The sequence below is a fragment of the Astyanax mexicanus genome, chromosome 25, assembly GCF_023375975.1.
Source record: "Astyanax mexicanus isolate ESR-SI-001 chromosome 25, AstMex3_surface, whole genome shotgun sequence".
Classification (NCBI taxonomy): domain Eukaryota; kingdom Metazoa; phylum Chordata; class Actinopteri; order Characiformes; family Acestrorhamphidae; genus Astyanax; species Astyanax mexicanus.
The window spans coordinates 14979723-15004704 of NC_064432.1; the positions used below are offsets into that span (position 1 = coordinate 14979723).

A 24982-nucleotide genomic window follows, 5' to 3' on the forward strand; every position below is an offset into this window, starting at 1 on the left:
TGTAACGACAAATATTATTGTGCACGAAATTATATAGCACACCCCTTGTTCTAATATGTATTTATGATATGCATTTTATTTTACTTTTTGTACATGTTTAGACACTGTCCCAACTTAATTCTTCTTTTTTTTGTTTTTTTTTAGGTGAAGTGTTGTCGCCGCTGCCAACTAAATGACCCCATGAAGACGGGGACACCAGTGTTACATTCTATTAAGGTATTCCAAATTCTGTTTTGTTTAATAGAGAAAATAAATGTTTTGAAAGGTAATGGAAAATATGTGTTTAGGTGAAGGCTGCATGGGAGGTGATTGGCCTGGATTTAATTGGCCCACTGCGAGAAACTGGTCAAAAAAACAAGTATGTGTTGACCATGACTGATTTATATACAAAGTGGGTTGTTGCTGAGCCACTGCAAAATAAGACTGCAACTGAAGTGTCAGCAGCCATCAAAGACACTCTACTTGTTCGGCATGGTCAAGAAAATTATTACTGACCAAGGGAGAGAGTTCGTTAATGAGGTAAAAGTCTAGTATAATGTGAATTCTTAACATTGATATTTATCTTAATTAGCACACATGTTTTTCTGACATTCTGCTATGCACACTGTATTTCCTTTTTGATGATTTGCACACAGCTGAATGAAAACATCTTTGCAACTCTGAAAATCAAACATGCTGTCTCAAGTGCCTACCACCCTCAGACAAATGGGCAGGTAATTTTCAACATAATTTTATTTGACATTTCCCTGTAATGTTAAAAAAAATTAGGAAATGTTTTAATTGTTGTTGTTTTTTATATATATATAGGATGAGCGAACAAATCAAAATGTCAAACGTGTATTGCGGAAGTATGTAAATGAAAGCCATAATGATTGGGACATCCATTTACCTGCAGTTGTGTATGGTATTAACACTGCTAAGCAAGTGGGTATTCATTATACATTCATTATGGTCGATATATAATGTAATCGATATATAATGTTTTATTTCTGATAACTTAATTTGTTTTTAACCAGTATTCAACCAGGCACACCCCGTATTTCTTATTCTTCCATCGGCACCCTCATTTGCCAGAGGTTATGAACGCCTGTCCCATGGGAGAAGACTTTAAAATTGCTGACCCAGAAGATGATCTTGACACCCGAGTAAATGAAATGAAAATTTTAAATGAGAAGGTTAGGTCCAAATTCATGTAGTCTGACCACAGAAGTTTTTTTTAATTCAATGGCATGTAGTAAAGTGTAATTTTTTTTTTTCAGGTGCTTAGCAACATTGAAAATGCGCAGAAAAGACAACAAAAGTCTTACAGGAACCGTAAGAGAAAGCTAATGAGCACAATCAGTCCTGGCGATGAGGTCTTGATTTCTCAAGATTTCAATATAAAACAGAGAAAAGACACCCTTGCTGACCGCCACAAAGGTCCTTTCACTGTGGATAGTATCTCTAAAAAGGGTGTGGCATCAGTGGTGAAAGATAATGGGACTCGATGTTGCATCAATGTCTCATGGCTAAGGCCTTTCTACAGGTTGGAAAGTAAGAGCTAAGTAGTGTTTTTTTTGTAATGGTTGACATGTAAGGTGTATATTGTAAAGTTTATTTTATTAATATTAGACTTAATTTTTTTTATTGTCTCTTCAGATCATGGAGCAGTTCCATGTGTGTCACTTCAGGACCATGAGTATGGTACACCTGATGAAGCAACAGACCATCCTTATGCTTTTTCTGGAGAGAAATGGGAAAAAGACTTGGGTCCTCTCCAGGAAAAACTGGTAGGGGATGATTCCACCTAGCCCATTCCAAATTTCACTCTCCTTCACACACTGTTAGACACTACCAATAATTTTTTGCAATCGTATATTCAGACCATCTCTCACATACTTACACTCTCACACCATTCTCACCCCCCCTCCCTTGCTAACTCTTTTAATTGCAGTTGAAATATGTCCTGGACAAAAGCCTTCCAGCAGCAGAATTGATTGTTAAAGATGACAATATCTGTCTTACACGTGAGGACTTGTGGAGTCTTGGGTTAAATCAGTGCATGGAGTCTACTGTAAGTATATTCATGTTGCAGCATGCTTGCTCAAAGGCACAGAAATAGTTTTTTTTTGTGTGTAATTTATGCCTTTATTTTGTTTTATTACGTCTAGATTGGGAATGCATGTTTTAAGATCATCAGAGAAGCTGCTCAAAAACATGTAATTAATTACAGAAGCTCAAACATTGTTATTTTGTATACTTCTTCATGGGTACTTGTATACATTTGCTAATCTTGTTGTGTTGTAAATAGGGGAAAGATGTTTACATTGCTGACATGTATGTGGTTCCCACATGGAAAACGATGAATGTGGACCCACTCTCAAGTTTACCGGTAAAGTGAAGTTAAACACACACACAGACAGACAGTTGCACATTAATGCAATGATTTCTGTACAATGCACAGTAGTTGAATGGTTGCATTTTCTTTCTCTACACCAGAACAATCTGTGTTCCAAGGATGCGATTTTGTTCCCTGCATGGAGTATGCAACAGAATCAACTGGATCACTATTTGCTATGTGTTGAGTTACAGTTTCAAAAAATAGATATTCAGATTTTTAGAATGAAGTTTGTTGATTAGCTTATCATTTTGAAATATGTCCATTGCAGGTTTTACTGGTTGTGGAGAGAGAGATCATTTTTCTAGATTCTGTACTCCCTGGTGGTTTTGGAGATGACTCGTACAAAACGATATTTAGGTTAAGAGAGAGGAAAAAGTTGCCCTTGTTCAGTGGCTTTTACCAATAATATTTTACGCAAGAGCCATGTTCTGTGGCTGCTGATTTACACAAAAGCCTTGTTCTATGGCTGAAAATTAACAAAAAGCCTTGTTCTATGGCTGATGATTTACAAAAAGCCTTGTTCTATGGCTGAAAATTAACAAAAAGCCTTGTTCTATGGCTGATGATTTACAAAAAGCCTTGTTCTATGGCTGAAAATTAACAAAAAGCCTTGTTCTATGGCTAATGATTTACAAAAAGCCTTGTTCTATGGCTGATGATTTACAAAAAGCCTTGTTCTATGGCTGCTTATTTATAGCTTTGTTCTTTTGTTTTATGTTTACGCAGAAGCCTTGTTCGATGGCTGTAGGATTAGGTCTCATTTTATGAAACTAGACCATGGAGAACAATTGTATGACTATAGGTTTCAGTAAGTGTGTGTCCATAATTAATTTTTTTTCCCATTTTATGTGCAGACATATTGCAGGCCAGATTGACCCAAGACCCTGGACAGAGAAGACCGGCAGAAGTTTTGATGTAAAGCCTTTTCTTTATTTTCTTACTGGGTTATATAAAACTCTGGACATCAGTTGGCTTAAATGTAATGTAAGACTATAGATATTTTCTTTTGAAGAGAATTTTCTACTGTGATTTTGGGAAACTGAGCCATGACTAGCCCACCAGTTGATACTTTTTGCTATATTCATTCGTCTTCTTTCCACCATACATTCTTTCTTGTCCAGACCTAGGGACTTTCTGTCTATTTTACACAATTTGAAACAATCTCTATCTTCAGCACATCTACTTCATGTATTAATGGCTTTTGGCAGTAACTCAGTAAGGGGGAACCTAAGCTTACTTTAGTGAAGCACTTGTCTACATCTGTTTCTATTGGTTCAACACCTTTACTTAACAGTAATATTTAATATTTTGTTTCCAGCACTTCCCTCAACAAACTTCTGGGAACTACTGTGGCATCCTTATACTCATTGTAAGCATCCTTTTAAGTTGTGATAAGCAGCATTTTGAGTTATTGGGTATAATAGAGAGATTTATTTTTTTACAGTATGCCCTCTGTATCTGCACCAATACCCCATTTATCTTCACAGAGGTCAGTTGCATCTATTAATATAGAAAAAATATTTCAAACCCCACCCCAATTGTCTGATCATTGTTATATATGTTTTAGAATGATGTGCCATTAATCCGCCAGTGGTGGTGCATCCTACTGATGGAAAGATTTCAGATTGAAGGGTAAGGCCACTCTGCTAAAGTATTCATGTCTTTTCTGCATTTTATTTCATTTGATTACCTGCTGATTAAGTTTTTTGATTCAACAGACATGGCCAGAGGTTTGCTTTCTGGACTGACAAGGCTAGCAGGCTATTGCAAGGGACCCTTCAGCCACTTTTTAGGGTATCTAGGTCAATCACTTCAGACATTCCACCTCATGTGCAAACCATGGTCAACCGCACAGCCCAAGAAAAGAAGCTGGTAGACTTTGCTGTACAAGACCATGGAGTCCGGCAACATTTGTTGGTATGTTTGTCACACATTAACAATGTTTGTTATTTACAATTTGCACATTGTTTTACCATTACAGTGTTATAAGCAAATAAGCAAAAGGCCTTATAATTCATGCTTGTTGTCACCATGTGTTGGGGGACTTTTTTTTTTTTTTTTTTTTTTTTAATGTGGATTTACAGTCCAAAACTTTTAACATAAACTACTTTTGACATTCAACTAGAAATGTTAAATGTTTGCTCATGTTTTGATGAAGTGCTTTTGGCACTTTGCCTTTTGACCTAAGGGTGTACTCTGTGGAAAAGAGCCTTCGAAGTGGCTCAGCAGAATCCAGAAGGGATCATCTCTACGGGTGCCAGTGTACCTGGACTCGGAGGAAGAACAGGACTCCCTATTTTTCTATCTTCAGGATGTCCTGAAATCTGCACCAGTAGAATTCCACATTGAGGATCAAGTGCAGTTCATTTTGGATGTTTTGTTCCCAGAGGTAAGGTTACTAGGTATGCAGTAAATATCTATTAACAATGTTAAATAGCCTGTTGTGACTTAAGTTACATAAAAATTTTAATCAAATGTATCTTTTTTTAAAATCCAATAGAGTAGTACTGTGAGACCATGATAACCACAATACATTTTCTCAGACAGTTATTGGGTCATTTTCAGCAGTGACACTAACGCTAATGCTGGAGTTTTTAAACACCTCAGTTTCACTTGCTTGACCTGAATAGTCCACCGGCGGTGGACATCCAGTGAGCATTGATGAAGGACTAGAGTATTGACAGCACCAACTATGCAGCAACAGACTCAGAGCTTCTATCTGACTTTACATATATACTGTGGTGCAGATAGGTAGGAGTGTCTAATAGAATGAGAGACAATAAATGGACACAGTGTTTAAAAACTCCAGCAGCACTGATATATCTGATCCACTCACTGTACCAGCACAACATGCACTAACACCTCATACACCACCACCATTGCTAATCACTTCTAATCACTGCACTGCAGTGCTGAATCTTTATAATGCAGTTTTATAATTTATATTTAATTTTTTTAACCCTTTTGTTAGTGCATCACCCAAGCCATGTCTACACTACAGGGAATAACTATACAAGAGGCTGAAGAGTTGTTTCTTTCAGGTCCTAACTACAGCAGAAGGTAAAAACAGTTACCTGTGTTTGAAATATCTGTATGAATGTTTATTTATTGTGACTACCATTTTAATTGGGTGGGTGGTTGCGTGTTTGTGTCGGGGTACTTTGAGTTGGGGAGGGTGGGTTTTTGTGTTGTGGTGGGTGTTTGTGTCGGGTGGGGTGGGAGTGGGGTGAGGTGGGGTGTGTTGAGGTGGGGTGGGGTGTGTTGGGGTGAGGTGAGGTGGGAGTGGGGCAGGGTGAGGTGGGAGTGGGGCGGGGTGAGGTGGGGTGAGGTAGGGTGGGAGTGGCTGGGTGGTTGTGTGTTGAGAGGGATGGTTTTTCTTTTGTTTTGCTTTTTGCTCTCATGCTTTCTCTGAGAAGAAAATAAACTGGTATTTTGATAAATGTGTTGTACCTTATTTTTAATGGTTAGTAGCATATTGATACAGGACCACATTTAGAGACATGGTATTTGGTTCCCATTTCTAAACATTCTGCTGTGTATTTTAAGCAAAAATAAATGTTTTTTATTAATAAACTCTTTGTTAGCTTGAGGAATACTACAAATGGTCAAAGACCACACCACCACCCCATATAATGGATATAACCCAAACAGGTTTGTTATAATGGTAAACAAATTAAAATTTTTAAATGCCTCATACACCCTGTAATACTAAATTTGACAACACATAAAATGCACAGTTTATATATCAACTGCTCAAGAACAAAGAACATTATTTTCTAGTTGATGTTTGTATTTTACTTATTTATATCTCCCAGTCTATCTAGATTACAGAAAGATAAACTGCTAGTTAGCCTATGCGAATTATTGTGTTCTGGCTCTATTTATTTATGAATTTATTCATTCATTAATTCATGGTAAGCATTATAAATTGATACTTGAGCATGTAGATGTTAATCTTATCGCTAAAGGTGTAATTAAGTTAATAAAATGTGAAGTAGTTTACAGACTTGGCATATGTAAAAAAAAACCACCACATACATACATTTTAATAGATTATTTTGTTTGATTTTCGAAATATATTTAGTTTAAACACCTATCAGTCTATCTATAATTCAGAAAACGGAAGTTAAGCTTGAGCAGCGACCTCACAGAGCCGAAAACTGTTGACGCATGCGCACAACGGCTGGTGTAACAGCCGTGGCTACCTGATCTGTGCCCCTGCTCAGTTTGCAATGCGTGCGCATGCGCGGAACAAATCGGGCAGGGGGTACAGATCGGGTAGTGACACTGCTCCTGCCTTGGCCTGCAGCGGCGACATTTTTAAGCTGTTGACCCTCATTCATTTTCAGCAGTTGTTACTGCAGTAGGGGTTATAGCCGCGATGTTGCTGTGCCGTCCCTTTTGTTCTGTCTCACTGATACCGGAAGTACAGGACGGTGGAGATAAATAAATAAATGAAGAAATGTGGAAATAAATAAATAAATAAATGTAGAAATGTTGAAATAAATAAATGAATGAATAAATAAGTGTTGAAATAAATAAATGAATAAATGTTGAAATAAATAAATGAATGAATAAATAAATAAATGCACATATAAGTAAATATATAAATAAATATATAAATAAATAAGAAATGTATTAATGTATTTATTTACCTATGCAAATATTCATTCATTCATTCATTTATATGTGCATTTATTTATATATTTATTTATTTATTTCAACATTTATTCATTTATTCATGTATATATTTATTATTTCTACATTTATATTTGCATTTATTTATTTATACTTATGTCATTTTTGGTCCTCCATAGTACAGCTCAAACACACACACACAAAAACCTATACAGTATGTGTGTATATGTACAGTACTGTGAAAATGTTTTAGGCCGAGTTGAGTAAGTTGAGTTAATATTGAGTTTTACTTGGCAAAGGTACCACGTATTAAAACAGATACAAATAAAAATAAATACGGTAAAAAGTAACAAGAAGTCCACAGGTGCCAAACCTTTGTTTGGGCGAACCTATTAAACCAATGTTTTTCATAGTACAAAGTAGGGCTGTGAATCTTTGGGAATCCCAAATTTGATTCAAAATTGATTCTTGGGGTCACAATTCAATTTTTTCCTGATTCTTTCAAATCAGTTGGATTTCTTTTTCTTCATCCTCCATACTTTAGCGGCGCAACAACAAACACTGTAACACAACACTACATGCCCCTCTGTAGCCTAATAGGGAGAGGCAGTAAGAGCACTGTTGTGGGGAGCTTTTTAACTGTACCGCAGAGCTCAGCTAGTTAAAGAAACAGTCCGGGGTCTCCGTTCTCGTATTTGGTCTTCATAATGCATGCATAATGTTGTTACCCCTGTCTTAACTTTTGGAACATGTTACAGGCATCAAATTCAAAATGAGTGAATATTTGCAACATTAAATTTCTTGTCTTTGTAGTGTATTCAATTGAATGAGTTAAAAAGAATTTGCAAATTGTAATCTGTTTCTGTTTTCTTTTTTTCCCTTTATTTTTTAAATATGTAAACTTTATGAATTAAACATAAATTTAATATAAATCTTTGTTTTATGTCTTTCTTTGAGCTTCCAGACAAAGTTTTTCTCTCATTAACACTAATTGAGTAAACAGAATACTCTATTTAAACCAATGGTAAATTCCTTATTAGTGTTTCCTATAATATTATATAATAATCATATTGATGTACTGATGTACAAAGTGGTTATTTACATAAATTTTATGTACAAATAGCTTGTAGCTTGTAGTAGAAGGAATAACATTGTAGGTTCCTGAACCTCCTAGTTCTTAGAAAACAAATTCACCAACAGTAAAAGACAAAGTACCTTCAGTTACAAAAGTTTTGCTTAACTTGTGTTGGGCACTGGACCAAGTTCGGTGGCAGGATCTCAGCCAGCTTCAAGAACAGTCAGAAACCAGTGTAGGCCCAGTCCTGGTCCTACGTTCAAAAAGACACTGGGCCGAGTCCGGTGACCGAATCTCAGCCAGCTTTGAGGAGTCAGAAACCGAATAAGGCCCAGACTTGGTCCTACGTTCAAAAAGACACTGGGCCAAGTTCAGTGGCCGGATCTCAGCCAGCTTCCAGAACAGTCAGAAACCAGTGCAGGCCCAGACCTGGTCCTACATTCAAAAAGACACTGGGCCGAGTCCGGTGACCGACTCTCAGCCAGCTTCGAGGAGTCAGAAACCGAATAAGGCCCAGACTTGGTCCTACGTTCAAAAATACACTGGGCCGAGTCCGGTGGCCAGTTCTGGGCCACCTTTGAGGACAGTCAGAAACCAGCTAAGGCCCAGTACTGGGCCAGCACTCGGTGGCTATCTGGGCAGTGATGCCAACAATGGTATGAAACCAGGGGTATGCCCTGCCTTCCCTTCGTGCCAGCTCTGTCTGTTTACTTCTGTCTGTTCCTGTCTGATCCACATGTGTGTGTGTGTGTGTGTGTGTGTGTGTGTTTATCTGCAGTGTTTTCCTCCTGATTCATGGCTCCGCCCTCGTCCTACATCAGTGTCTCCAGTTGTGCAGTTTGGGACAGGACAGGAACTAGTATCGTATCCCATGCACACTAAGAAAAGTGAGTACAGATTTGTACTTAAAAGAGTACAAAGTTTGTCGCTGGGGCTGTACCTTATATTGAGGTACAAAAAAAGTACCTTTCAGTGAAAGTACTTTTTCGTACCCATGTTTTATTTGCCAGTAAAGATTATAAAAATTATAAACATTATCACCAACTAAATATGGCTCAAAAACTTGATGATCCAAAATTGTCTGGCTTTCAAATAAAAAAATGTGCAATTTAAATATATACTGTTTATTAGTGCAGTGATACAGAATACTGAATGTACCCTTTGGCTGGTTAAATGGTACAAATCTGTACTTATTGCTGTTAGAAATGACTTTGTACTTCAGAGGGAACAAATCGGACCCTGTAAAGACCAATATTATACCTCTGAGGGTACAATTATGAACAGTGTACCTTTGAGTACAAAAAAGTACTCATATTGTACCTCTGTTTTTTAGAGTGTGGCTAGAGCTGTGTATTGGAAGGAGCTTGGCTATAAAATACATATTATAATAATAGAGGGGTTACAAATAAGTGTGTTACAATATACTGTAATACTGTAAGCAATGCGATATATAGAGATTGTTTTAATAACATTTTAGAAAAAAAGACATCGTAAAAAAACATATTTAAAAAATCTTGAAGAAAAGAAACAAAGGTTTTAATCAATCAGAAGAGTTATCGAAGAATCAAATATTGTTATTTTCATTGAAAAACATAGGTGCTCTACACTCCCTAAGAGTTTAGCCAGATTTTACTGGTCACGATCATTACCACTCACTGTGCTGCTCACAGTGGGTGGTAATGCCATTCTAAGGATCAAGGAATGTTAAATGTTGCAATGAGCACACATTGCAATCTCGCTCACAAGATAACACCTCACAACTTGTGCTCACAACAAGTGGTGTGGATGTTATTTGGTCCATAATTCAGATTTCAGGTGTGAAAACTCCCTTACACATAAGTAAAATGGGAAAGAGGATGAAGGGTGGGCACAGAGGGGGGTCTCTGCTGATGAAATTCACAGTTTCACAGTCACTAAATACAGTCTGCTGCAGGGTGGCACAGACAAAACTGTAAACACAGGGAGGAGAGAATGCTTCCCGTGTGTGTGTGTTTGTGTGTGTGTGTGTGAAACTGTGAAGAAAGAGAAGGAAAGTCACTACTGTTTGTGTCCTTTTCCCTTTTCTGTGTGTGTGTGTGTGTGTGTGTGTGTGTGTGTGTGTGTGTGTTTGCGCCTGGGGGCCTTTTCTGTTTGTTTCTTCTATTTCTGGAGCTGCAGTTGAAGAAATCAGACGCTATCCTGTAACCTTGCATGAAACATGAGACACTGTGCAAGTGACTTCAATGTGATTTTCTCACACACACACACACACACACACACACACACACACACACACACACACACACACACACACACACACACACAACCACACACACACACAGACAAACAATGTGGTCTCAAGATTCACACTGTCATCGCCTGACGTGCTCAATAATGCAAAACGTAGTTTTACGGATACAGATCTCAACAGTAGTCTTGGGATTATGGTTCATACTAAAAAGCTAGTGCTGGGCGATATGATCTCAAAACAGTATCGTGATTTATTAAACATTTTACCTCGATTACTATTAATCAAAATGCTTCTCAATTATTTTCCAATTACGCCACTCCAATTACATTCACTATGGCTTTCCCTATCACTTGCCATGCTTTTGCCACTAGGAGTATCAAGACAACGCTGTCTCTTTCACAACTGCCAGCAAAATGCAGCATCACTAGGTAGCCAACACACTCAGAGGAAAGTACCGTATCCCCAGCTTCGATACAATTAACCAACAAATGCCTGTGCCAGCCAGCATCACAATATGACTTACAAGAGGAAACAGCACCATTAAAACACACAGAAAGAGCGGGGCCAATTGATGGTGATGGTGCTGATTTCTCACCAGGAGATACACTATCCAAAGGAAGCCTCTATGAGCTTTATTTTTTATATAGGGCAGCTTGAGAAGCATATTTGCGGCCTTTTATAGCAAAATCTGGTGTGCAATCAGACCACACCTGCAGCAATCTGGTGTTATTTTCATTATTTTATTTTTTTTGCTGTTTTTTGTCAGTGAGTGAATATAACCGATATGAGCTTTGAGATTTAGTTGGTTGGGAATTCTGAATAGCATTTTTAGTTTTGTTAATATTTATTAATTGCTCAGCACTACATTGGCAGACATCTCTATGGTATACCAGTTGGTATTACCAGTTTTGAGGAGTAGTGTAAGAGCCATAGATAGACAGTCCTACATTTAAATACAATAAAATTCACATTATTAGAAAAACAAGCAGAATAAATATGCTGAATTTACTGTACAGATAATTTTACATAAACAATACAAACTATTAATACATGATATGGACAGTTATTTTTTCTAAAATCAAGAGAATTGAGTTTATCTTGCTTCTGATGAAGTGGGCTTTATATCCCAAGCTTTATATCCCTTTAAGTCCATGCTTGGCATTAGGCATAATACCAGTGGGTTCATAATTATCTTCTGCTGTAGAAAGACCTATTCTATTGGCAGAATGTGTGTGTGCTTTTTCACATCAGTGTCAACAATGGGTGTCACTTAAAGGAGCTGAATGCATTTATTAAAAAAGGGGTCCACTATCATTTGGACACAGTGAGCACTCTATATTTATTCTTATAAGGTCTGCATTCCCAACCCTGCATAAAAAAGGAAATCTGCTCAGCTTAAACTCCATGCTCTGCCCCAGTCTGCATTAAAATTTGAACCACCAAGGTATTCCTCACTCAGCGAGAGAGAGCTAAATTAGAAACGCCTCCCTGTGGCTTCCCTCCACGCTGTCCAAAAAGGATTTCCAACCTTGTCCGGATTTAATATTACACAAACTAACTCTCCGTAAAAGAGTTTTGTGCTACACCACACTCTGTCTATCTGTGGGGAACGGAAAACCGAGTGGAAAAAAATTCAACGCTGAAACTGCATTAGAATAACATTCATCAAATTAGCTTAACGTAATAGCCTATACATTATGACTGAGATTGGTAACGCAATAAAAATGAATATCCATAGACAGGCCAGACCTCATGGATCTTTATTAGAGTGCTGCAGTTCTCTACCGCAAATTTATCTTCCTCCAATTAACAAACAAAGCAAAAAAAAAAAAAAAAAGACAGTGCATTAAGAACTGTCATTCAACAATAGCTGATACTGTACAACCACATGGAAACAAAGGATTTCTATTGAAAACTTTGACCAAGCTCTATGGTACGTGGAGTGGAGTTGACTTCTCTTCCCACTAAACCAGGGGTCAGCAACCCGCGGCATCCTATTACTACGGCTCCGCATGAAATTTATGAAAATAAATTATAAGTATTTAATTTAAGTGTATTTTATTGCTTTTTTTGTTATTATGTTTTTCAAGAATTCAAAGGGCCGTATTGTACACACTGGGCAAGTCGCGGCGTGATGCTTGTTGCTATCTTACACCCTGTCAACAGTCTTGCGCACACGTAGTTAAAATAGCTTCGGAATTTAGGAATATATACACTGGTGGGCATGGTGGTCTGGAAGTGAGGTGTGTTCGAGTAAATATCTTGGAGGTGGGAAACACAGGAGCTCCACTGACTGATTAAAACCCTGACAACAGTCAACAAAATACCACATATCACCGCCACCCCACTGCCACAACACGCAACACTTCTAGACCACAGAGAATTAGTACATTCCTTTTTTTTGAGCTGTGCAAAGACACATTGACACGCCCTAAAGCAAATTGCGTTATACGCAAATGACCGGTGCGCTATAGAACACTAAAATAGGGCACAAAAAGTATTTGCGGCTCCCAGTGTTTTCTTTTACGTGGTAACCGGGCCCAAATGGCTCTTTGGGTGTTAAAGGTTGCTGACCCCTGCACTAAACATTAGACGTCTTATAGACGTGCAGATCCTATCTGTTTTTCTTCCGTCGGTCCAATATCAATTCTGCACTTCTACACGCCGTCCAAACTAGGTCCGCTAACTATGACCCTAATTGGACACCAATATGCAGTTAAACATTTGAACGTCGGACCGGGTAACTTTTTTTTACATTATTAAAGAATATATTTATTATTTTTATTTTAATTTATCAACCTTGTTGTTATCAATATCCGTAATCAATATGAATATATATTATTTATTATTAAGTATTTTTTATTACTAATTACATTATATTTTTGCATCTATTCAATTAATGAATGAATTTAGGTATTATTTATGTTTATGGTCATCATAACCCAAACTCCACTCTGATCTGTGAGGCAACACGTCAAGCACACTCATTTTTTAGGCGCTGCAGAAGCTCAGCTCAGCTCAGCTCAGCTCAGGACAGGACTCGTGTGCCACAAGCTGTTGGGTAAATTTTGCCAGGTCGGTTAATTTTATGATCATGTATGTGTTTGTAGTGTTAGTAGTTTTTGCTCTGAAGTCTTAAACCACCCAAACCTGCTGGCGTTACCTCTTTTCCTAGGCAGCAAGCTAGCGAACTAGCTAACTAGCTAGCTAGCTAAGGATAGCTAAACATTGCCCATAGTTAAAATGTGCTCTTTTTACATTACATTACATTACATTACATTTGGCAGACGCTTTTGTCCAAAGTAACTAGTGAAGTACAAAATTATTATTAGCAACAAAAAAATATGTGTCTACCTTTACATGAATATATCTAGTTTTTGATTACTCCACATTTTTTCAAAATACAAGACATTGTGTATTTTTTTCCTTAATATAATTTATTTATGTAATCCCAACAAATCTTTTTAGGTACACCTGCACAACAAACAAAAGTCTTGTTATATTTACTAGGGTTTTAGTCACTACCTGTGTCAATGCTCTTTCTACAGTGTTGGTTCATGCAGCTTTCCTATAGGCTCCTGGTACCATATATTTGCATATTGGGTGTGGCCTCTCCCTTACTTACCATCTTTGTGTTGTCTGTTGCCCAAAGCTACCTTATCCTGTGTGTGCAGTAATTATAATATACATGTATGCTGACTTTGAGCTACTGAGTTTACTCCTGTATTGCTCCATTATTATACTGTCAGTATTGGCAGTTAAATAATAATATACTAAATATGTTGAGAATACCTATGGTTAACTTAAAATGATAAGTTATGTGAAAATGACTAAAGTTAAACTTGAAAAATAAACTTGAAAGTGTGTGTTAAAATAAAGATAAATTGTTAGTTTATTTGACTAAACAGATCATTTTTAAAAAGGACAAATTAAACACTTAAGTTGAGTTAACTCAGCTTTTTAAGGCAGCAGTGTACAAGAGAAAATTATGTTGACAATACCTGAAAAAGTATGTTAGCACTACTGGAGAAAATTAAGTAGTAAATACAATGACTACTATTGCTTGATCTACCTAATTATCTGATGCAAAAAGTTGACATGATTTTATTAAGTAGATCAAGCACACTATTTTTTTCAGTGTACGGTATATGTATTTTTACGCAACAGAGGAGTCCATTTAAAATCAATACAGTAGTACGATAGGGGTAATTAATGTAATTTATCCATTGCTTTTAGTGGTTGTTGGCAGATTGAAGTGTTTTAGAAAAGAGGTCTGCAACGACCTAATTTGGACTAGAATTAGCCCTTATCTGAAGGTCTAAGGGACGTGAATATTGAACGTGCGAAAGAAAAAAGACGTCATCCGGTGTCACAGTCTGCACCTTCAGGAGACCAAAACTGGACATGCAAAAATGACCTAGAAAAGATGTCGTTTCAACGTCTCTTTGTTTAGTGGGTGGGCTCTGAAATGAACCATCACCAGTGAATACGTGTACTGTGGTTAGATGAGTCAGTATTCCAAATATTTTTGAAAGAAATGGATGCTGTGTGGTCTAGATGAAAGACTAAAAGGACCATCCAGTCCAAAAGTCTGTCATGGTCTGTCATGCATGTTGTCAACAAGACTGTGTGGATGCTTATATGGGGTTGTAAAAGTATTAAAGTTTATATTAATCAACAGTAAAAGTAGAAGTATATATATATTTTTTATTACAACTCATAGAGAAGCCAGTTTAAGCTATTCTAAATCAGCAGCAGCAGTGTAAGGACACGTCCATTGGAATACGGGTAAAAATACACACAGCCCTCACTGTGTGGAGGCTCGACTAGCCAAAGTCAGCTAAGCCAAGGGGTCAGTCACTTACACCCTGTTCAATCAGAGCTCTGTACTGGACTGTAAGCAGAAGGGAGGTTTCTTGGACAGTGGCTAAAGAGAGCATTTAGACTTAGAGCCTTTAGGCAGTGTGTGTAAAAATACACAGTACACTCGTGGCCTACTGTTAATATCAGAGCTTTTTTCTTCTCGACTATTAAACAAGTGTGTACAAATGTTAACAAAAACGTATTTGCAACATTAATAATAGCCCACATTTTCTTCTTTTTTGTATTTTGTCTCAACCCCAGAAGAAGAAGACATGTGTTTGGATGGTTAGAAAAAAGTCAATAAACACCATGGGGAATGATTGGAATATGGTCTTATGGTAACAATGACCACAGATATATGTTTGGAGGAGTAAAGGTGAAGAATTTAATTACAGTTTTTTTTAAGCATGGTGGTGGTAGTATCATGCTCTGGGGTTATTGAAGTACAAGTTTAGTGCTGCCAAAATAAAAGCACACAATACAGCTGCTTTTGCCCAAAGTTGGTCTGTCATTCAGAATTTACTAATGATCCAAATACCATTTAAAATGATGGTTCAGAAACGGGCCAGATGTGATTATCTGAATGTTTGTGTTTTACTAGATCTAGTTCTGTAATTGTCAAATCTAATTAAAAGTAGCTCTACTTGTAAGGGCCGTTACCCGATCAAGGCGTCCTCCGGGGCATCGGAGGGCGCGCCAGGCCAGCGCTGTGGGTTAATTTGGCTAATTACTAACACCTGCTATCAACACCTTTTAAGTGACGCCAACCAGCCACTCGGTGCTGGATCTTTAATGTTTCTCAGAGCGAATCTATGCTAGTTTTCCGAGCAACTTTGGCTCATCTCTTTTCCACCCTGCTCTATCCACGGCAAGTGCTGTTTTCTTGCCTGTGCTTTGGGGTGAGTCTGGACAGCTTAGCTGGCTTTCTCCTCCCCTCTAAAGCTTCCCCCCTATCCCTCTCTCTCCCCCTATCTCACTCTCTCTATTCAGCGAGTGTGTGTGTGTTTGTGTGAGCGTCCGGTTCCTCCTTTTCTCCGGCGGAACCACAGCTCAGTCCACAACCACCTTAAACACTCCCTGTTCAGTTCTGAGAAGGCGTTTGTTTTGTTTTCCCCCTCTCCCCCGGTTTATAGAGGGGCGGCCAAGATAAAACGTACGTTGCACCCATCCAACCCCCCCACCCTCCCCCGCTGATGTTTATAAAACGTACCTTGCAACCCAACAAAGTCCCCGCCCCCCTGCTCAAAATCAGGAGAAGGGTCACGCAGATACGCTGGGCAGAAGCCATTTTAAAAAGCTTTGATTGGTTAAAACCGCTGTCAGTCAGACAAGAGTTCCATAGCAACTAAAAAACACAGACTTGCTTTGAATTAGTTGGTGTTTTTTTTATTTTAGTTAATTTGTAAAATATATGCTTATATTTTACAATAACTATAATATATATTTCCTGATTAAATATTATGTAATGATTTGCATGCACCTATTGTCACCCCTTCTCTGAAGGGTTAGAAGGGTCTTACTGCACACCACTGATTGTGTATCTATACAAATATTTCTATAAGAAAGACCAAGGGGTCACCATTCCATCATAGACCAGATGTGATATAAACACTGAAAATACTCCTTTATAAAAAGGAACATCCAAAACCAGTAAGTGTAAACACAAGCGGTCCTGGGTTTAGTAATGACAAGCAGGAAGTTAGCGATCAGACGGGCGATTTCCAGCTCCGAGAAGCCGTGGTGATTTTAGTTAAGTTGATGAATGTGCTTTGCTGTGCTCATTAGGCATTGTTTTAGAGGAGATCAATACTTGGCCCTGGTACAACACTGCCTACAGTGACCAAGCAGAAAATAACCTGCATTTCACAACAATGTTCTGTTCTTTTTCACTTCTTGACATATTGTGAATTTGGCAGTGGATGTTTACATAAATGCTAAAAATGTTAAAAATTAATATGGTTTAAAAGCACATAATACAGGAGTTTTTTTCTTCATCACAGTGATGATATAAATGTCTATCTGAGAATCTTTAGTAGTCTGTGTGAAGATTATAGGGTCTCAACTAATAGCTATTCACATTATTCCACATCCACTTATAAGACTGTATCTACTGCTATAGACACTGATCATAAAGAAGCTAGCTATGCTAACTCAACATTCCAAACCCATTTAGACCTATTTAAACACTATTTAGCTCATATCTAATTAGCTTTTGCACACAGCTCAACAGGATTACCATGTCATGGGCCATTATATGACCTATATCCATTACGTTTCAAAGAAGAGGTTCTGTGTCTGTGGTTAAATCTACTAGATTTATGAATATGCCTCCTCTTACCATTTTGTGGAGGGGAAACTATGAAGAGCTATGAAGCTCTGGTGAGGGAGAAGAGGAGGGGGGCGCTTCATAACCAAGACACTTCTTGGGGTTAGGATTTTCTTCTGGTTGGTTTTCCTCCACAAAATGGTAAGAGCAGACGTGTGGATGGACGTTTGGTGGTCCTTGAACCATAGACACAGCTCCTATTCTTACACCCTGTAACTGAGCATATTATACTACTCATTTTGTATATTCCTTATCGCTTGGGTTGCAGTATACAGCAACATATCCAATACATTTATCATTTATACACAGAGGGCAGTAATATTATTTAAGAAGTTGGATAAAAAAGAGTTCTGGTGATTTCCAGTGAAAATTACTGTGTATTTCAGTATCACAATATGCATCACATAATATACAATGGCCTATTCAGTGTGGTGCATAGTAACGGCTACTAATCATAAAGCTAAAGATGGAAAGATACAGCAGGTCAGACAAGATGAAAAAATCAGACTGAGATAAAAATAGAGAGCTCTTCTGACACAAGTAGGTGAGTGCATGCTCTAATGCTGCTTTCATGTCTGTGTTTAATGGTGGAGTATACAGACGAGATGTTCCGGAGCATTCCGCTCATTGGCTGATTCGTTACAGGGGAGGGACCGCAGCATTATTGGATGTTGACGAAGCGTACAGAGATGGCACTAAATGGCTCAGTCCTTTAAGCTCATTCCCAAACTAGTCTAAAAAGAGCTGTAGAGACTTCTGTTGGTCTCCCATCTGCTTCCATCCAGTGTTCAATGCTCTCGTCTGGCTGTCTGTCTCTTTCTTATTCTCCAGGCTGATTCTCTTTCAGGGTGCAGAGCGCTGAACTGATGAAGCATGTCTACTGCTGAGGTGTGAGATGAGGAAGAAAGAAACAAAAGCCAAAGAGACGGGTTGGCAATATGATGTGCTAGTTTTTATTCTGATAAATAAATATGAATCCGTAGAACACCTCACCACTGCATGTATCATAGAAGCAGTGTTGGCCAGCTTACACGGATATAAAAAAGTAAATTAGCTGTAAAATAACATGAGTTATGGGTTCAAACCACAAGCCAGCTACTGTTTGTGATGTCCACATGGATATGTTTCATCCCACCTTCCCAAAAACCCATGGGATAATGGATTTGATCCTTGCTCTCTCTGTAAGGTGCTAGGTTTGTTGACCATGTGGATTTTTGGGGTTTCATGCCACCTTCCAAAAACTCATGGAGTTGTGAATTTGATCCTCTCTCCTTTAAGAAGTTTGATGTGTTCTTCCTTCCACTTCCCAAAAACACATCATGTTGTAGGTTTGATTATCACTCCTTTGAATCATTTTATACTTTCTTTATCCCATCTCCCAAAAACCCATGGTGTAATGGGTTCAATCCTCTTTCTATATTTAAAGAGATTGATGTGTTTCTCATCCCATTTCCCAAGAACATGAGTTGTGTGTTTTGAGGAGTTTGGTTTGTTCTTTATCAAACCTCTCAAAAATCCATGGGGTTGTGGGTTCATTCCTCATCTTTTTAAGAAGTTTGGTATGTTCATCATCTCACCTACCAAAACCAATGCAGTTGTAGGTTTGATTTTCACTAATTTGAGGAGTTTGATGTATTTTTCATGCCACTTCCCATAAAAGTAACTTACCATGGGGTAATGGGTTCAATCCTCATTCCTTTGAGTTTGGTATGTTATTCATCCCATTTCCCAAAAACACGAGTTGTGAGTTTGATCTGCACTCCTTTGAGGAGTTTGGTTTGTTCTTCATCCAATCTTCCAAAAACCCATGGAGTTGTGGGTTCACTCCTCATCTTTTTAACGAGTTTGGTATGTTCTTCATCTCGCCTCCCAAAAACCAATGGAGTTGTAGGGTTAATTCTCACTTCTTTGTGGAGTTTGATGTGTTCCTAATCCAATTTCCCAAAAACACATGAAGCTACGGGTACAATCCTTACTCTTTTAAAGAGTTTGATGTGTTCTTCATCCCACTTCCCAAAAACACATGCGGTTGTGGGTTCAATCTTTGTTCTGGTCATTATCTGTGTGGAGTGTGATACTTGCTCCTTTAAAGAGTTTGAGAGATTGAAGTGGTCTCTTCGCATCCACAAAGACTTCCTCTGGGTTTCAACCCACCTCCCAAAAACTCATAATAGGTGAATTGACAGTGCACAATTGCACTGTCAATTGGTGTGGCACCCTATCATGGACCAATGCCCAGTCTAGGGGGACTCCTGCCTTATTGCCAATTATACCAGAAAGTATTTGGACCCAATGCAACCCTGGCAATAGATGGTTAAATTCAATCAGCTGTTTCAGAGTGATTAAATCCAATAAACAGATCAAATTAGGTTTTCTCTGTAATGAAAGCCTGGCAGTCAGTGTTACAGACACTCTGACGAGAAAAGGGAACTATGACCCAGTCAGACAAACAGAAAGACTAATGGAGCTGGCTGTCCACACTACACAGCCTGAGACAGATGAAGGTGTTTCCTGCTGTTTAGATTAATTAAAACACCCCCAGTGGAATAGCTGGCAATCCCAAAGCAAACCAGCTAGCAGGACTACAAACAAGCCTTCTTGTCCACAGCCGCATGGGGAGTTGAATCCTGGGTCCCTGCGTGTGGAGCGCAAAGGATTCTGGGAGCGGACAAGCTTTATCACACCCCTTTGGCTGTCGGGTTGGTAGCAACGCACTGTGGGAATCACAGGCACTGCAGTCCACATGTGATATTTCAGGCAGGAGAGGACCATCTGTGCTCACAGCTGGATACTGGAGGGGGCATGTCCTAGCCACAGGTGCTGGATAGGTCAGTTCTCAGCCAACAGCTTCCAATCGTCCTTATTTCCTCCGAGTAAAAACTCAGTGAACGGTAAACGCTGAGCTAAATGTAAACTGTAAAGATTAGTCAATGCCAAGGGTTAACAACAGGTGTCAGGGAAAATGCTGATGTGGATTTTTATAGCACTTTTTAAAGGTTATTCACTCTCATCTCTTGGACACACAGTTATTTTAGGAGCCAAATGTGGTTCTTTATTGGGTGGTCCATCAGGTGTTCTTCAGTGTGAAACTGTGGAGGGACCCCTTAATATTATTCGAACAAGCTTAAGGTTCTTTAAGGAATACTTTCTTTTATAAAGCTTTTCTTAAAGGGTTCCTCCACATTTTACAATGGGAAACCCTTAAAAGTTCCTTCAAACAACTTATACTTTTATCAAAGACCTTTAACATTTTAAACATTTTGAGAACCACTACTCTAGAACCCTTTAAGCACCTTTACGTTTGTAAAACCAAGCTAATTCTTAGTAGCAGCCCTGGCTAACAGAATTAATAAGACATATCTGTCACACTTGCTCAAGGCTTTTTTTTAAATAAAATGCTAAGCTAAATGCTAAAACCATAACACAGAGAAAGGTGACAAAAGCTTTCCAGTTCCTAAGCGGATGGAGTCTAAAAGGCCTAGCATCCGTCACATGGGTAACACCAGCGGAAAGCCTGACAGCAGCTTGTGTGACAGTCCTTTGACAGACAGGCCATGCTGTCAGGAGTGTGAGACGACACACAGGCATGGAGGCAGACAGCCGAGATCCGGGGCGAGTAGCAGAGCGTGTAATTATTTCCGTGTCTGCAGTTCTTTACCTGTGATCTGAGCAGAGAACTCCAGAGGAACGAGGATTTGATACAGCCTGTGCTGCAGGCAGGTAAACCCACAGCAAACCCAAAATAGTTCCTGATCTGTGGTACATCCCAGTGACTCTAGAGTTTAGGACTGGAACATGGATTCACGGCCAGATTAGAAGGTCTCTAAGAATAATTTAAAACACCTTTGAGAGGTTGAGAGCCATCGCCTTGGAAGACAGAACTTAAAAACCTTTACTTAAAGATTCTTTACCAATTTCAAGGTTCTTCACATTTTCAAATCTGGACCTTGAAGCTATGCTTCCGGAGAAATTCAGCCAGTGCTGCTAGCAGGTAAAACTACACCTGAAAACAGCTTCTAATCTGTAGCTGACTGTGATAGTGGGATAGTAGCACATAATATACTAGGTGGAACACTTCTATTGCTAAAAGAGGATCATAACAATATTCCCATCTTCTGATTTGATTCACTCACTATACTGGCTTCACAATCTCCTATTTGTACAACATATATGTTCAACAAAATAAAAAATAAAAAATTAAGACTCCACACTCTTAAAAAAAGCTAAATGTTCCCATAAAGTACCAAAAGGTATTACGAAAAGTTGAACTGTTGACAGAGGAGACTGATTCTTTCCTATGTATTCAGTAGAACTGCTTCCTTCTTCCAGAACAAGTATGTTTTAGACTTTAGACTTCATTAAGCTTAAAGTGCAGAAGCAGAGCATGAACAAAAGGGTGCAGTTCAAGTCCTGTAGATGGTTTCATCCAGACAATATCCATACAAAATCTTCCCAAATGTTACCTCTGACAAAAATCTGGCGACATTAGCACAGAGAAACCTAGACACTGGAGTTAAAAAGATAGTTAAAAAATATAGGATTTTGTTTAAATGCTTTGAAATGGGTGGAGCTCAACACAAGATCTGTGGTGCCTGGGTTCATTTCTATGCGACCTTACATTGACGTTGTTCTCATGTCTATTCCAGTATTCAAAACACATCTACAGTAAATACAGCACTGCTTCATGTTCAAATTATTACTATTTTTATTGCTGTTGATTCTATTAACTATTGTCTTTATACTGTAATTCTAATGAATGGTTAGTTCTATGTAAACAACAGAACACATTGCACATAATAATAGCCGAACATCGCTAATTAGAACTAATTAGACTAACCAAATACATTCATACTATAACTTTCCAGCCTGGCGATTACTGCTGGGATACACGCCAGCGAAATAAATCATCTCTTATACATTAGATCTGCGCTTCAGCTCATGAGCTCGTGGAGAAGAGTTGTATCAATTGGCCAGTTTAGCAAAATCTCAGCTTTCAACTAAACGAAAGAGAAGAATTAGAGAAGATATATTATGTAATATTAGAAGCTTGCCTAGTCAGCCATGCTAGGGTGTTTATATAACCATCGCGGGAAACGCTAAGGCTAAAAGGCTAAGGCACTGTAATGGTTACATGTGGTGGGTAGGCCCAGTTTAGAACTGAATCTCAATCATGATTCATGATTATATAATTGATCAACTTTGGCAACATATCTGGCAACTAGATGATATGAATATGAAGATCTGGTATGCTGGATGAGAATAGTTATGAACCAATTTACAGCTTAAATGGACTAAATATTTAGCTTTAAGGCTATACAGGTCTTTAACACATTTGAAAAAAATATATATATTTTTTTAAATTATGATACAAGTTTTTCCCAATAAAAAGCCATAGCTTCTAGTCAGGCTTTCCTACTGGATTGTGTATACTAGTACCATTAAATTCACCTTCCCCTGATGCAGTAACTGCAGTAACAGCTACATCCAATGATGAATGCATACAAGAACAGGAATAAAAGGGAAACAAAGGGCAGCTCGCTCTCAGACACACTGATAACACCGCGAGACACTGGTGGAGGAGTGTCTGTGTCTGTAAACAAAACAAAATCCTTCGAGGGTCTCGATGCTAATTAGAGACAAGGAAGGAAAAGACAAGGAAGGAAAAGGAGGGTGGAAGGAAACAGGAAAAATGAAGGTATAATGATTAGAAAGCTAAAGAATCAGGTGGACGTACAGAGGAGGTGACTGAAGCGTATAGTAAGGTTAAATACCACCTTACAGATGTAAAAGCACATTTTATTTTCACAGGACTGACATTAAATACAGAATTTTGTGCCTGAATCCAAAGGAACCCACAGAAAGGTCTGAATTATTGTTGTTAAAATGTTATGCTGATATTAGAAAAAAAAAACTAAAAAAAGTAATAGCATAAAAATGCAATTACATCCGTTCAAAGACCAATGAACTTGGAAAATGTTGAAACTGTTACTATAATATACAGATTTTTTTTCATCATGCAGGCCTATTGTACATATAAGCTATTCCATAAATATATTATTAAACTGGTGTGCAGGAAGCACTGCCTCTCCATGTGGCTGCACCTACCAATCAGATCTTTGTTTTCGTTGCAACTCTCCTGATTACTGACTACCCTCACCTGTTTAGCCACGTATTCAAGCTGGATTGTTTGTAAAACTCTTTGTAAAGAATTGTTCCTGAGTTGCAGTGCATACTTTTTTTCATATCTTTTTTTTTATGACCCTTTTTCTTCTTCGTCGTGTTTTGTCTTTGTTCTTGCCTGAATCTTATTTTTTTATTTTTGTCTGCAGGTGTCTTTATCTCGCCCTTATTGTTGCAAAGACATAAACATATTATTTAATATTAGAAAAAGAAATCTGACAGGTTGGAAAACGTGAGCATTGAATCTGTATCAGATATGAGTGTGATGCTTATTTGACAGATAATTCCTCAATTTAGTCGCACGTGATATAATCCGTTTGGGTCCCTCTGGGCAAATATTCCATGCTCTAATGCACACACATGCAGCGCACCACAGCCGAGAGGGAAATGCTGCATGATCCTCAGTTCCACAGCTGTGATTAGGTCGGGTGATATGTCAGAACAGGCTGCTTACAGCAGATAACACAGCGGCCTGGAAACAGAGGAAGACACGAGAGCTGAAAGGTTTATCCAGGGAGCCAGGGACCAGCATGTTTACAGATGGGTCAGGTGGAAAGGCTCTATTCTAAACCCCCCCTCAGCCCTCAGTGTGCAGTGGTAGCTCCACTCCACGTCAGTGGGCTTGTTAATCAGGCCAGTCACGATCTCCACAGCATCCGTTTACATATGAAAATCTGCCAGTCTGCTTTGTACTGGGAGAAAGAGGTTCTGCGCTCAGTCCTGTATGTATTTGTATTCTCAGCTCTAGCTCTTTCTTTTGTTCTCCATGATGAAAGTTTCACACGACCCTGCCACCACCTCTCCGTCCCTGTTCCTTCTTCATCCCTTTATCACTTTGATCCTTCAATAAGAAAAGCTTTCTAATATAGGAGGAGGGGAGGGCATACAGGACTCCAGTCCAGATCAGATAATCATCAGCTGAGGCACGGTATGTACTGAGACTAGGCATGATTATTATTACACACTAGGGGTGGGCGATATGACTCTAAAATAATATCACGATATTTCATGGTATTATCGCGATAACGATACTCTTGGCGATAGGACAAAAAAAATTAACATTTTTTTGTCTAAAAACTAACTGAGATATAAAAAAAATAATAAACAATTTCAGCAGATTTCTAACAGAAGTCAATGATCCAAAATGTCATGATACCAATAATAATGCACTCCAAATATCTCCATATATCCAGGATTAAAGTAAAATAAGTGATACTGGACAGATATAATCTGTCTATAGTAGATATATAATTGTAAATGAGAAATGTGTTAATTTTTCTTTTGCTTAAA

General features: G+C 38.3%; 1 protein-coding gene and 1 long non-coding RNA gene across 3 annotated transcripts in view; one reads left to right on the plus strand and one right to left on the minus strand.

Annotated features, from left to right (window-relative positions):
- fbxo41 (F-box protein 41) overlaps positions 1 to 24982 on the minus strand; it is a 110269-nt gene that overhangs the window by 42528 nt on the left and 42759 nt on the right. The gene's annotated exons all lie outside the window — the stretch shown is intronic.
- On the plus strand, positions 2609 to 5065 carry LOC125787765 (uncharacterized). The gene is made up of 5 exons (XR_007429533.1): positions 2609 to 3295; positions 3699 to 3749; positions 3825 to 3869; positions 3948 to 4012; positions 4099 to 5065. It is a non-coding gene; the product is annotated as an uncharacterized LOC125787765 (long non-coding RNA).